Below are 15550 nucleotides of genomic sequence, written 5' to 3'. Positions count from 1 at the left end.
AGTCAGCAGTCACCACAAATGGAAACCAATAGTTATTTCACTGCTCACTATACATTGTTATCACATATAACTAGACCCACTGTTATTATTTAAACGTTTGTGATCATTAATTTCAATGATTTTGGATAAAAAATGATTTTTAGATGATGTTGCTATCATTAGATAATTTACAGTTTCCCATAGACTATAAGGCTATATATAAAATGATAGAATATTAGGGCCACAGAGGGGAAAAAAACACAAGTCATAATATTGTAACCAGTTGTTTTAAAGGAGGACAGTTGTTAAAATGACAGATGTGGGGCATTTCGTGAAATTGTACTTCAGTATGGTTTCATAAACAAAGACATGCTGATGTGCCAGAATATTAAGTATCACATTGTCATAAGTATCAAAACTGTAAAAACAATATGTAGCTTTTCTGCAGAAAGAACCAGCCTCATAAATTTATGACTTTATCCTTTTTCTTCAGTGTGGCCCTAGTACTCTGTCATATAAACAAATACACATTCCATATGAATATAAAAACACAATGTGTAACATTATGTTCCTTTATTGAATAAGGACAAAACAAAGCAGGTAAACCATCAGCTCCTTTCGAAACTGAAGTCACAGTGACTCTACAAGATGGAAAGCACAGAATCCAAGCATATTATACAAAATGATACATATACAGACCTTTGAATGTGTATAACACACCCTGCATGTCTGCACACTAAAATAAATGCAGGACAAATCCATACACATCAACTGAACAGACAAATGAATGGATGCAGTAGCCTCCCTGCAGCCTTGTATTACACACAGTATACCGCACAAACATCATAAGAGGCCAAATTCGTCAAAAAACGAACCCAAAAAAAACCAAATTCCTCTGCCACCGCAGGACATATTTAACCAAAATTGAAAGCACATGTAACAGTATAACTTTAGACCGTCCCCTCGCCCCGACACGGGCGCGAACCAGGGACCCTCTGCACACATCAACAACTGACACCCACGAAGCGTCGTTACCCATCGCTCCACAAAAGCCACGGCCCTTGCAGAGCAAGGGGAAACCCTACTTCAGGTCTCAGAGCAAGTGACGTAACCGATTGAAATGCTATTAGCGCGTACCCGCTAACTAGCTAGCCATTTCACATCCGTTACACTCACCCCCCTTTCAACCTCCTCCTTTTCCGCAGCAACCAGTGATCCGGGTCAACAGCATCAATGTAACAGTATAACTTTAGTACGTCCCCTCGCCCCGACCTCGGGCGCGAACCAGGGACCCTCTGCACACATCAACAACGGTCGCCCACGAAGCATCGTTACCCATCGCTCCACAAAGGCCACGGCCCTTGCAGAGCAAGGGGAAACCCTACTTCAGGTCTCAGAGCAAGTGACGTAACCGATTGAAATGCTATTAGCGCGTACCCGCTAACTAGCTAGCCATTTCACATCCGTTACACTCACCCCCCTTTCAACCTCCTCCTTTTCCGCAGCAACCAGTGATCCGGGTCAACAGCATCAATGTAACAGTATAACTTTAGTACGTCCCCTCGCCCCGACCTCGGGCGCGAACCAGGGACCCTCTGCACACATCAACAACGGTCGCCCACGAAGCATCGTTACCCATCGCTCCACAAAGGCCACGGCCCTTGCAGAGCAAGGGGAAACCCTACTTCAGGTCTCAGAGCAAGTGACGTAACCGATTGAAATGCTATTAGCGCGTACCCGCTAACTAGCTAGCCATTTCACATCCGTTACACACACATACTAACTAAAATAATTCAACACATATTGGTCCCTCAGCAGCCGACCACTGTCGTCATCAGGGAAGATTGCCGGATTGTCCCAGTCCATGGCTGGTGGCACTCTGGGGGCCCTCTCCTTCCTCAGGCAGGCCACATTGTGGAGGACAGCACAAGCCACAGTAATATCACATGCCCTAACAGGGCTGACCCTTCATTTGTGAAGGCAGTGAAAGCGTGCCTTCAGGAGGCCAAAGGTCATTTCAACTCTGGCCCTGGTCCTGGCATGGGCATGGTTGTAGGCCTGTTGTGCTTCCTGGGGGTCTGTGAAAGGTGTCAGGAGAAAAGGCTGGCAGCCATACCCCCTGTCTCCCAGCAACACACCAGAGAATTCACCTGTCAACACAAAATCTCATCATTACTACCTCATAAACACAGTGATATTCTTGACACAGCCATGATGGTTATAAATAGGGGTTGTGTGGCTTACCTTGTGATAGGCACTGATAGATTTCAGAGGCCCGAAAGATTCTGGAGTCATGGACTGAGCCAGGCCATTTTGCCACAACATTGCTGATCACACAGTCAGCATTGCAGACCATCTGAAATCATAAGATGAGGAATATTACACCAATCAATGCACATCACTGGCAATGCAGAGTGTTCGTCAATGGACAATATCAAAAAGTTATGTTCACCTGAACATTAATGCTGTGAAAGGATTTCCTATTCACAAAATCGGCCTCATGGGCACCTGAGGGGGCTTTTATCCTTATGTGTGTGCAGTCCACTGCACCAATGACATTGGGGAAACCTGTCACACAAAGTAATGAGTATCCTACTATGTGTTAACAGTTGTCCTGTAATTTGTAGATCCTCTTACCTGCATCCTATAGAACTCCTCTTTGATGTCACAGAGTCTTCTGTGGCCAGGGAAGGAGATGAAGACATCTGCTAATGCTTTGATAGCCAGACACACACTCCTTATTGTGCGGCAAATTGTGGCCTTGTTCAGCTGTTCTGCATCCCCCACTGAGTACAGGAAGGCTCCACTAGCAAAAAAGCGCAAGGCCACACAAACCATTTGCTCCACACTCAGTGCATGGCTCCGTGCAGTGCGGTGCTTAATCCTGGGACCCAGTAGTCTGCATAGATACCTGATGCCATCTGCAGAAAACCTGTATCTTTCATATAGATGGTCATCAGGGAAGGCCAGTGGGTCCAACCGGTCCCTGAAGACCCTTTCTCGCCTGAAGGCTCTCCTCAGCACAAGTGCTTCTTCATCCACCACATCTCGCACGAATGGGCATGCCATTGTCAGAGCAGAAAGGAACACACAATTTTGGCCCTTCATATAGGCTAGTGGCCACACCTGGTGCTGGGGGGGTGGGCAAAAGAGGGCGATGCCTTATAACGATGACTTGGTTGTACTGATTGCTGGGAAAATAAAAAAAAACTTCGAAAGATGCCACCGTCCTGTGTGCTCACAATAAGAGCTCATATGTCATGGCTCACTTGACTTTACGAGAATATACCTAATTTTTATTTTGAGCTGTGTCATCTTCTTGGAGCTGGGGGAGGAAAGAAAAATAATGATTAATACATTTGTGTTACAGTTAGCATACAGTGTACATTGAAGGCATATCTCACCCCCCTCTCAAGTTTTTTTATTTCATTTACATTACATTTAAGTCATTTAGCAGACGCTCTTATCCAGAGCGACTTACAAATTGGTGCATTCACCTTATGATATCCAGTTTCCTAATTGTCCTCTTTTTTATTTCGGACTCCAGTGCAAGATTTTCCATCTTTTTCTTCTTGTACTGAATGTCTATGTCTGCCAGTTCTATTTGGCGCCGGAGGTGGTTGCCATACAACTTTCTGATAGCTTGTGAGCTCTGTGAACACAATACAATTAGCGCAGCTGGAATTTGGCAGGATGTGGTGTCCTTTTATTAATACGCACTATGTTGCCAGGCTGGTTTTCCCACTGTATAGCATCTGGGTCCTGTAAAATAAATTAGATTTTTTGATTTTGATGAGGACTCCTCACCATTGTAGAGTAAATAGTACTTTCACAGTCTTAACATGATACCTCATGCCTTCTGGAATCCAGAGAGATGGTCTCCTCCTCATCATCGTCTCCATCATGTGCTGTTGCTGCTGCACTGGGGCCTTCACCCTATCACATTTAATCGGATTCATATTGAAGCTAGTAGACAAGACATGCCAGGCCTACAGTATGCCTTTGATGGAGTACTCACTGGATCAGCATCGTCTGGTGCTTGTGCTGGTGGCTCTAACAGGAACACAGTGCTGCCAGACACTGCAAGGCAATAGGTAAACCAAAGTCAGACAGTCCAAATTGATTCAATATGAATGTGGTTGTATCCCATGTAGAGATGGAAGGACATACCTTGAATGAAGCGGGTGGCATCTTGGGAGGAACCTATGCTCGTCTCTTTCCCCCCAGGGATCCCCTCTAAGACGGGCCTGCCTTTATTTAGCTCCAAGGCCATGTCCTCTGCTGGGGTAAGGTCAGCCTTTGGTGACCCACCACCCGTGCCTTGTCTGTGGGTATTCTTTTTCACTGCTAAAACAGTACAGACAATGTGTGAGCAGGCACCTTCTGGGTACAATATATGCTTGTGCTTTGTTAAATATTAGTCAGGGACCATACCATTCTGCAGAATGTTCTTGTATTTGATTTTGACCTGCTGCCATGTCCGTTTTGGCCCGTTCATGTTTAATCTACACACACACACACACACACACACACACATTTAATGGAGTCACACTGCAAAAAATTACTTGGTATTTTTGTCTTGTTTTCAGTAAAAATATCAAAAAATTTATCATAGCTTTATACAGTGTGATGGAGTTACTTTACACAATTTCACTCATATCTGCATTGCATTTCAATTAAAAATTTAACCGTTTCATAATTACAGTACAACTGCATTTTTGGAGATGTGAATTAAATATTTGAATTGTAATTGTGATGTTTCAGCGGAGCGGTGAGTGTGTAATTGTGCACTACTTACGCATTCAGGCGGTCTGCAATACTTTGCCACGCTTTTTCTCTTTGCTTTATCACTGTGGCGGTGTTGCCTTTCTTCTTAATTATATCTTTTACCTCCTCGTATGCCTCCATGAGGATTTGTGCTTCCGACGGGGAAAAGTACGCGGCTCTAGTTGCCATGGTAAATCAGTTAATCTGTGATCTGTGGCGGGGTCTATTTGAGTGAGCCGTGAGCGCGCACCTATCCAGGATTGGTTTCACCTGGCTTAATGAATCCGTGTCTGCTCATCCTGGCTTGGTCTTTGTGCAACCAATTAAGCCTGGACGCACATGTTTTGGCTTCATTGAGCTCAGCTGAGTCATTTATCCCGGATGTCTTAATTCTACTTTTGTGCAACAGGCCCCTGCTCCCTGCCTGTTTCATTACAATATAGTCTTGACATTAAAGTGAAAATAATTATAACAAAACATCAAAATTGAGAGAGATAAATCGTTTAGTTGAATTTTACAATGATACATTTTGGAATAACATAATGTAAGTCACTGTTATTACACCTTTAAGGATATAATTCTCACTGGGCATACATGACTTCTAAAAATTGGATGTGCTCACATTTCGAGATTTCCTTGTCCCAAAATCTTTAATTCCGTCCATCCTCAACCCCAGGACGTGGGTGCTCATATTACACGATGATTCCCTAGTTGATACTGCCCTGCGTTTCTTGGTTGTTATAGGGAAAATGTCATTATTATGTGCAGAAACATTAAAAAAAAGGGCGCAGAATATAGACTTAATATTAAATTATACATTTGGTTTCTGTCGTGTAATATTGGTGGAGTTCGTTTTGTATGCCAAGGTGCCCCTGGTGGGTGTAGATTTCATTTAAAGACCAATGGAATTGTATAAAATAATCAAACTCCGTCCAACCGGGGCACCCGGCCATGTAAAACGAACAAATCCATTGAAAAGGCCGCTTCTTTTCTCCAAAACTCCACCAATCTGTCTTCCATCACCCCGTACACACGTCGCGTGTTGTTGTTGCTTTCCTCTTCGTCATCATTGTTTTGGTCTCACACGCTGAATGCTCATTGGCTATTGGCTAATGGCGCAATCGCTACAATCATACTACAAGATGCATTACCAAAATGTCTGACATATCAGAAAATTATCTGGACATCCGACAGGGGTCAGGGTCTTCATTTATAAACCGTGCATACAAAGTATACCCCAAAATGTACCCGAGACAGATTTATAAACGTTTAACTTGACGTGAGAATATTCTCACCTCCCTGCAAACTTTAGACCATGCTTATGCACATCTGCTAGTGGTTGAAATAATTGCCAGCTGGCAAGTAATTAGTTTGTTTAGGGATATCATGAAAAGCTTATAAATACAAAACTAAAATCAGGAAAACATATTAACAAGAATGCAACCATTTGCCAATAGTGAGAAGAGTGAAAGTCTGTGTTTTATTTTTTCAATCTAAAATAATTAGACATAGGAATCATAATTAGACATAGGAATCATAATTAGACATAGGAATCATAATTAGACATAGGAATCATAATTAGACATAGGAATCATATAATTAGACATATGAATCATAATTAGACATAGGAATCATAATTAGACATAGGAATCATATAATTAGACATATGAATCATAATTAGACATAGGAATCATAATTAGACATAGGAATCATATAATTAGACATAGGAATCATAATTAGACATAGGAATCATATAATTAGACATATGAATCATAATTAGACATAGGAATCATAATTAGACATAGGAATCATATAATTAGACATATGAATCATAATTAGACATAGGAATCATATAATTAGACATATGAATCATAATTAGACATAGGAATCATATAATTAGACATAGGAATCTTTTTCATATTTAATTTATTTTCATAACCATTGCAGAATATATTCCTCACCTTTTCTAGCCTTGATGGGTTCATATTCTCGAAGGAGCAATATAACAAATGACCATGTGCATACCTCATTTAATTGGACTGAGTAGCCTGGTAAATAGACAGGTTATATGTATTTCAAGTTTTGCAATATCATACAGTCGAATTTAACAACTGATATTTTACATTGAAGTAGGTCTATGTATCAAGTTTCAAGTTTTTATTGTCACGTGCACAAGTACAGTGAAATGCCTTTCTTGCTTGCTCTATCCCAACTCAGTAATGAAAAGTAGTAGTAGGCCTACTAAACAAAAAGCCAAGTAGAACAAAAACACCAGAGAAATAGAACTGTAACTACCGTAAGTACTATCATTGCATTTTTTTGAGTAGCCTGCCCTACAATGTTTCAGCAGGCAGTCCATATTTAGGTTGGGGGAAAAGTCTACATAAACATTGTTGAATTCAAACGTTCTGCTGACAGGTCCACAACTACTTTCCATAGTTTTTTCGTTCAGAAACTGACACAGTCAATCCCCAGATAGAGCATAAATTACTGCTAACGATTAAAACGTTCTGCCAACACAGTAAAAAGACCGGTAGTTTATGTAAAATATTTGACAGTATGGGTAAGCTACTGTATTGCTGTGCGTGCGATAGGAGCACAACATCATTGCCTATTTGATCTCAGAGCTAATACCAAGGCAAGACATATAAATCCAATAATCTATTGATAAACTAAATATTGAACAATTCGTCTTTTGCATGCCATGGCCTAATAATGCCAATAGTTCCAATTTATGCGGCAATAAAATGGTGTTATTTTCACCATAAAAGGTGAATGGAGGAGTTTTCCATGCAGTTTTAAAGCTTGGGCTAGCGCGTGCATAGTTTTATGACAGGTCTGGTTTATAATGGGAAACGTACAGTACCAGTCAAAAGTTTGAACACACCTACTCATTCAATGGTTTTTCTTTATTTTTACTATTTTATACATTGTAGAATAATAGTGAAGACATCCAAACTATGAAATAACACATATGGAATCATGTAGTAACCAAAAAGTGTTAAACAAATCCAAAATATATTTGATATTTGAGATTCGTCAAAGTAGCCACCCTTTGCCTTGATGACAGGTTTGCACACTCTTGGCATTCTCTCAACCAGCTTCATGAAGTAGTCACCTGGAATGAATTTCAATTAACAGGTGTGCCTTGTTAAAAGTTAATTTGTGGAATTTCTTTCTTTAATGCATTAAAGACAATCCGTTGTGTTGTGACAAGGTAGGGTTGGTATACAGAAGATAGCCAGATTTGGTAAAAGATCAAGTCCATATTATGGCAAGAACATCTCAAATAAGCAAAGAGAAACGAACAGTCCATCATTACTTTAAGATATGAAGGTCAGTCAATCTGGAAAATGTCAAGAACTTTGAAAGTTTCTTTAAGTGCAGTTGCAAAAACCATCAAGCGATATGATGAAACTGGCTCTCATGAGGACCGCCACAGGAAAGGAAGAACCAGAGTTACCTCTGCTGCAGAGGATAAGTTCATTAGAGTTACCAGCCTCAACATCAACTGTTCAGAGGAGACTGTGTGAATCAGGCCTTCATGGTTGAATTCCTGCAAAGAAACCACTACTAAAGGACACCAATAATAAGAAGAGACTTGCTTGGACCAAGAAACACAAGCAAGGGACATTAGACCAGTGGAAATCTGTCCTTTGGTCTGATGAGTCCAAATTAGAGATTTTTGGTTCCAACCGTCGTGTCTTTGTGAGATGCAGAGTAGGTGAACGGATGATCTCTGCTTGTGTGGTTCCCACCGTGAAGCACGGAGGAGGAGGTGTGATGGTGTGGAGGTGCTCTGCTGGTGACACTGTCTGTGATTTATTTAGAATTCAAGGCACACGTAACCAGCATGGCTGCCACAGCATTCTGCAGCGATACGCCATCCCATCTGGTTTGCGCTTAGTGGGACTGTCATTTGTTTTTCAACAGGACAATGACCCAAAACAAACCCCCAGGCTGTGTAAGGGCTATTTGACCAAGAAGGAGAGTGATGGAGTGCTGCATCAGATGACCTGGCCTCCATAATCACCCCCGATTGAAATGGTTTGGGATGGTTTGGGATGAGTTGGACCGCAGAGTGAAGGAAAAGCAGCCAACAAGTGCTCAGCATATGTGGGAACTCCTTCAAGACTGTTGGAAAAGCATTCCAGGTGAAGCTGGTTGAGAGAATGCCATCCAAATATTTTGATTTGTTAAACACTTTTTTGGTTACTTCATGCTTCCATATGTGTTATTTCATAGTTTTGATGTCTTCACTATTGTTCTACAATGTAGAAAATAGTAAAATAAAGAAAAACCCTTGAATGAGTAGGTGTGTCCAAACTTTGACTGGTACTGTATGTCAGTATTTGTTGTACATGCGCAGAGTTTTCAGAAATGGCGGAGTCAGAAATGTATTGTGACAATGCAACAGTTACATGGAACCCAAACCGGCTGCGCGCGTGCGCCATCGTGTGCTATCGTGCATACATTTATTCCCCCCCCCCCCCACACCAAACGCTATCACGACTTGCAGGTTAAAATATCAAAACAAACTCTGAACCAATTACATTAATTTGGGGACAGGTATGGCAATTTAGCTAGCTAGCTTGCACTTGCTAGCTAACGTTAATTTGTCCTATTTAGCTAGCTTGCTGTTGGTAGCTAATTTGTCCTGGGATATAAACACTGAGTTGTTATTTTACCTGAAATGCACAAGGACCTCTACTCCGACAATTAATCCACACATAAAACGGCCAACCGAATCGTTTCTAGTCATCTCTCCTCCTTCCAGGCTTTTTCATCTTTGAACTTATATGGTGATCACATCTAAACTTTCATTGTATTACCACGACAACCGGCAACAAAGTTTGTCTTTCAGTCACCCACGTGGGTATAACCAATGAGGAGATGGCACGTGGGTACCTGCTTCTATAAACCAATGAGGAGATGACTTTCAGCGCGATCTGCGTCAGAAATAGGAACGACTTCTATTTTAGCCCAATCATCGTCCTTGACGCTCGTTGGCGCGCGCAAGCAGTGTGGGTGCAATAATTGAATAACATGGATTTCTAAATTTATTTTGCGACGCTCGCGCACGCGACGTGTCCGGTCTGGTCAGCATGTTAGGCTATAATTAAGGTGCGCCCCTGGAGAACGCAACAGCAATCATCGTCCTTGACCCGCTCAAACAACGTCCCGACGTACTGATCCTAGCCCAAGTTCATAGGCATTCACCCCTATCATGAACATTCTCTTGTTGGACGGCAAAAACCTGGCGAATTCGTTGCAAAATCGTGTAGTGTATGCCTGGCATTAATGTCTATGAATTCTCACTATGATCGGTTGTGCAAGACCATGATTGGCCAACATTCTTTGGGATTTAAATCAATTAGCCAATAAGACTAGCTTGTGTTGAGTGCGTGAAAATCAATCGGATGAGCAATATGATTATAACCCACAGGCATTAAAGCCCTTCTAAATGAATTACATTGGTTACCTATATCAATCAGCTGATTTTGAACAGCGAAATAAATCAATCATCAAATCAAGTCAAATGTTATTAATCACATGTGTGGAATACAACATTACCATGAAATGCTTACATACAAGCCCTTAACCAACAATGCAGTTCAATAAATAGTTAAGGAAATATTGAATAAATAAACTAAAGTGAAAAACTAAAACAAAAATCAACAAAAAAAGTAACACAAGAAAAGTACATAACAATAACGAGGCTATATACAGGGATTTGATTAATTGTTCAGCAGTCTCATGGCTTGGGGGTAGAAGCTGTTAAGTAGCCTTTTGGTCCTAGACTTGCGGTAGCAGAGAGAACAGTCACCTAAGTCATTGACTGTTCTCTCTGCTACCGCAATTCTGCTACCGCACGGCAAATGCTACCGGAGCGCCAAGTCTAGGACCAAAAGACCCCTTAAGAGCTGTATGTGTAACTGTGATACAGGTATGTAATAACTAGATAATAAGCATGTAATAAATAAAATGAATAAATTTAAACAGTACAGTAGGGGCAGTCAGAACTAATCAAATTGTTACCCACCTCCTTGCTATCGATTGGCCATTACAGTCAAGACCGGGAGTGGTTTGGAGGAAATGGGCCAATCAGGTAATCCGATTTTGTCCGGGTCTGTTTTGTGGCTCCTCGCTCTGATGCGTGGGTTGGCTCTCAAACAATAGAAAGTGGTATGTACCATCATGGTCTCTACGATAGGTACATTTCCCTACGAAGTCAAAAATGATCATTTCCTACTTTGCATTTATGAAACACAGTTTCTTTGAGTGTGGATCAATATGTGTGGATGAATTCATCTGAAAATCTGTCGTCAACTCAACTTCGCCCGTTGTACTGTCCGTTGCATTAGATTGTGCCCCCGGGATCCCTTTTTGAAGGGGAATTGTGCCTTGATCCTTCGCTGCTACCTTTCTAACGGGATTCATTTTGCCCCGGCTATGATAACCACAGCATGGAATGAAGCTGGATATTTGAATTGATTGAAACAGCGAATTGCACTGTACTGCAGTAGAGATGACAAGAACATAGGAGGAATTGAACAAACATTTAAGGTATGACATTTTCTCATGACTGAATTGTTTCATTCTAAACTTATGCCTAACAACAAGAACATTTGAGGATTCTGAAATGTAGTAAAGTTGCTACCATTTACTTTACACAATTAACTGTTAAAATAAGCACCAGTCCATGCGCAACGGCTGGTCAACGACTATCTTTCTGTCTGGTAATACTAATTGAATACTGGTTAGCCATGATAAGCCATCAATGTCTGTGCTAACTAACATTTGTAACCATCTAGCCAGGTGACAGGTGTGAGGAAAATATAATTCAGTGTTTTTAACTTGTCAGTTTGTTGTACAAATGGGGTTTTATTGGTTACATTATGCATACTGTATACTCCGGGGGAAAGAACACCTAGCTAGCTAACGTTACTTGTCAATGGTCGTGTTTTGAAATTAGACGGGGGTAAGGGATCAAGGTTTCACATCTGCACGAACTCGCGTTGTAAATTAGGCGAAATGGTTAGCAAGCTGCATGCTAACTATCACACCACATTGTAATGTTGAAGGGTTGGTGTGAAAATATACATCGGGCATCTTGTCAATGCATTATCACAACCCTGTATTTACATCTGTATCATACCCAGGTTAACATTGTCGTTATTTATTAGCTAGATAGCTAATGGACAATTTAATGGACAATTTTTTTCAACAAGAGCACGATAACGGCTATAACACCGGTTGTGCGCGAGCAAGCACGGGCACGGCAGTGATTTAATTTCCCCACGAAGAATGCATTGACTTTTCGGTGAAGAAGGGTTAGGGTAGTCTTCGATCTAGCTTCAATTCGTTTCCAATGAAGTTGTCTATGGGGCATGGGGGAAGGGAAAGACACATTCAGGGAAATCATCTTGCAAGACGCTTTGTGAAATCGGAAATGTTTTTCTCGATCGTCTTGAGTTCATTTGGTGGCAAAAGCATCTTTATTTTACAGTGACTATACACGAACCTGAATCACAACTCGAGTTCTGAGAATGAGATAGCTGTGGGTTTTTTTTTCTTCTTTTCTTACCATTTTTAAAGACAACCTCCAGAGATTTTTGAACTTTTACTGTTGAAAAGCGATATCTCAAGTATAACTACAGTAAAGTACACCCACTAAAGGGTAAACAACTTTTCAGCAAAATAGTGTTTTTTAGACACAACTGCAACTTAGGAGTAGGGCATTCGAGGAGTTGGTCTGAAGGGAATCGTGATGTCATCGGCCTTCCACCTTGCTTGAGGAACAATAGAGAACAAAAGAGGAAAGGCCCACCCCCCACTTGTGCTATGTCATGACTTACCTGGACCACCTATTGAGATGTGCCTTTTGTTAAGTAAATCAGTTGGTAAATGAGGTGAAAAGGAGCTGAAGTACCACTTTAAGTTATTATGACTTGCCTAGTTAAATACAGGGTAAATAATATATACAAATATGTATGATTTTTGGCAAGCTGTACATTTATAATAGCCTTTTATTATGATAGATTGTCAGGTCATTTATTTATGTCTCTCGTACCATAATATCAGCCAACATGACATGACATAGAACGACAATCCTATTTGATGCCTGTTCAGTATCTGTGTGTGTATCCCAAGGTGGCGAGGAGCACGCCAGGTCCTGCATTTGTCAGCGAGCACTTGCTTGTCATTTAAATCTGTCAATCAAATCTGTCAATGATTAAAGGAAAAGCTTAGTCTAGTGTTTATTATACAGTAAAATGTTAGATTAGACCTGAACCCTCTATTTTCATGATATGCCATATTGCAAACGTTTCCACTGGTTAGCTTTTTGAAAAGAAGCCCCTGAAATTAAAAGTTTCCTTTGCTTACAGTGGGTTTTAAACAACAACAAATTCAGAAGGAGAAGTTCTTCTACATTTATTTTAAATGCTCAGAAATGTGCAGGGGATTGTGGGAAGGTGAGCGGCGAGAACCCTCCTAGCAGAAGTATTGTCAAGAGGAGGCGCCTCTGATCAAAACCCACTGTTAGGTTCAGATAACCTCTAGATAACAGATCATGATAGCATTGGTTATCTAGTCTCGGAAACCCGAACCTAAGCTAGACAATTGGTACAATGGTACATTGCCGGAAGCAGATTAATGGTTATCTGATGAAAATGATCTGATAAAGTCTATCATATCTCTAGAAGCATGGATATGGATATGGATATGGATATGCCTTGTTGGTGTTGTTGCTGTTGTCATTATTGTTGTTTTCTATGAGTAGCAGTGTTGGTCAGGCAGGAAGCTCAGCTACTATAGCAGAGGTGCTTCAACCGTTTCAGCCTGGGACCCAAGCTTATGAAAACATGCAACTATACATAAATAAAAACAATAACAATGAAATACCCATATAAATAGCAATTCATGTTCATATTTTCCCCCATTAAAAACTCTTACACATCTGTCTAGGTTGTTGGTAAAATACAAAACATCATTTTCATTCTGAACTGGAATAAACTGATTGATCACATCACACAGACATTTAACAAAACACACACACACACACACACACACACACACACACACACACACACACACACACACACACACACACACACACACACACACACACACACACACACACACACACAGACTCCGTTTTTGATAGAGCAACCCTAAGTAACAGTACATATGGCACTATCAGTAGCTAGCTAGCGTGCTTTGGCTAACATTAGCTAGCTAGCTATTAGCTGTTTACAAGGGGATTGTTTGAAAGAGAAACTCACATCTACTTCTATGAGAGATAGTACTCCTTATTTCTGCTTATCATCATCACCTGTTCTAAAATGACAACTTACTTTTCCACTGTTGAAGCACTGTTTCCTGAAGCATTCTGCCCTGTTCTGAAAGAACTCCCTTTTGACCCTGAGTTTACATGCTGTGGATGTTTGCTAGACATTTTTTCATTTTGAGAGACTCATCAGTAAGCACTTCTCCACACAAAACATATTGTAGGCGCTCCTCGTTATTTCTCAAAGTTTGTATGCAACCAAGAGAGAGAAACCCGTCGCTGTATTTGCATTTCATGACGATTGAGCCAAGTCAGAACTTGTGGCTAGCTTGAGTCGATTTGATGACAGCGGTGAGTGATGGCAATTGGGTGAGTGATGACAGCGGTGAGTGATGGCGAGTGGGTGAGTGATGACAGCGGTGAGTGATGGCGAGTGGATGAGTGATGACAGCGGTGAGTGATGGCAAGTGGGTGAGTGATGGTGAGTGATGGCGAGTGGGTGAGTGATGGCAGGTGGGTGAGTGATGGCGAGTGGGTGAGTGATGGCGAGTGGGTGAGTGATGACAGCGGTGAGTGATGGCGAGTGGGTGAGTGATGGCGGGTGGGTGAGTGATGGCTAGTGGGTGAGTGATGACAGCGGTGAGTGATGGCAAGTGGGTGAGTGATGGCTAGTGGGTGAGTGATGACAGCGGTGAGTGATGGCAAGTGGGTGAGTGATGGCGAGTGGGTGAGTGATGGCGAGTGGGTGAGTGATGGCGAGTGGGTGAGTGATGGCGGGTGGGAATAACAAGTTAGTGGCTGATGCCGTGTTCATAACAACTGGGGAAATTTGCTCCAACTCGGGAACTCTGACCTCTTTCTAGAGCTCAGACTTTCCAACCTGAAGATCACTGACGTCATGATTTGACCTTGTATTTTTTCGAGTCCCCAGTTCTTTTGAACTCGGCATGACAGTGCATCATCTGCTGCTGAATGACAGCGCTGCAAAATTTAGGCCACGGAGTGATCTTCAAGAAAACTGCAGAAAAAAGGCCTGCATTTCCCTCCCACTCGTGCTGCTGTCATGAGCAGAGATACCGCTGTTAAACAGAGAGTGCACTGAACAGAGAGTGCACTGAACAGAGAGAGCACTGAATAGAGAGAGCACTGAACAGAGAGTGCACTGAACAGAGAGCGCACTGAACAGAGAGAGCACTGAACAGAGAGCGCACTGAACAGAGAGCGCACTGAACAGAGAGCGCACTGAACAGAGAGCGCACTGAACAGAGAGCGCACTGAACAGAGAGCGCACTGAACAGAGAGAGCACTGAACAGAGAGAGCACTGAACAGAGAGCGCACTGAACAGAGAGAGCACTGAACAGAGAGCGCACTGAACAGAGAGAGCACTGAACAGAGAGAGCACTGAACAGAGAGAGCACTGAACAGAGAGTGCACTGAACAGAGAGAGCACTGAATAGAGAGCGCACTGAACAGAGAGAGCACTGAATAGAGAGAGCACTGAATAGAGAGCG

General features: G+C 41.8%; 1 protein-coding gene and 1 long non-coding RNA gene across 7 annotated transcripts in view; one reads left to right on the top strand and one right to left on the bottom strand.

Annotated features, from left to right (window-relative positions):
- Positions 1-537: 537 nt before the first annotated feature.
- LOC139582747 (uncharacterized) lies at positions 538-3381 on the bottom strand. The gene is made up of 3 exons (XR_011676416.1): positions 3269-3381; positions 2224-3170; positions 538-2129 (listed from the first exon to the last, which is right to left on the bottom strand). It is a non-coding gene; the product is annotated as an uncharacterized lncRNA (long non-coding RNA).
- Positions 3382-10918: 7537 nt separating this feature from the next.
- LOC139582745 (actin-binding protein WASF1-like) overlaps positions 10919-15550 on the top strand; it is a 144855-nt gene continuing 140223 nt past the window's right edge. For 5 of the 6 annotated variants that reach the window (XM_071413032.1, XM_071413038.1, XM_071413036.1 and 2 more), the window contains exon 1: positions 10920-11313. The gene's annotated coding sequence lies outside the window, so the exon portion shown is untranslated. Of the gene's footprint in view, positions 11314-15550 lie in introns of all 6 variants that reach the window. The other variant, XM_071413039.1, reaches the window with a different exon arrangement.

Source organism: Salvelinus alpinus, chromosome 8 (assembly GCF_045679555.1).
Source record: "Salvelinus alpinus chromosome 8, SLU_Salpinus.1, whole genome shotgun sequence".
Classification (NCBI taxonomy): domain Eukaryota; kingdom Metazoa; phylum Chordata; class Actinopteri; order Salmoniformes; family Salmonidae; genus Salvelinus; species Salvelinus alpinus.
Note: the sequence above shows the minus strand (reverse complement) of the source record. Positions and strands in the feature narration are given on the sequence as shown.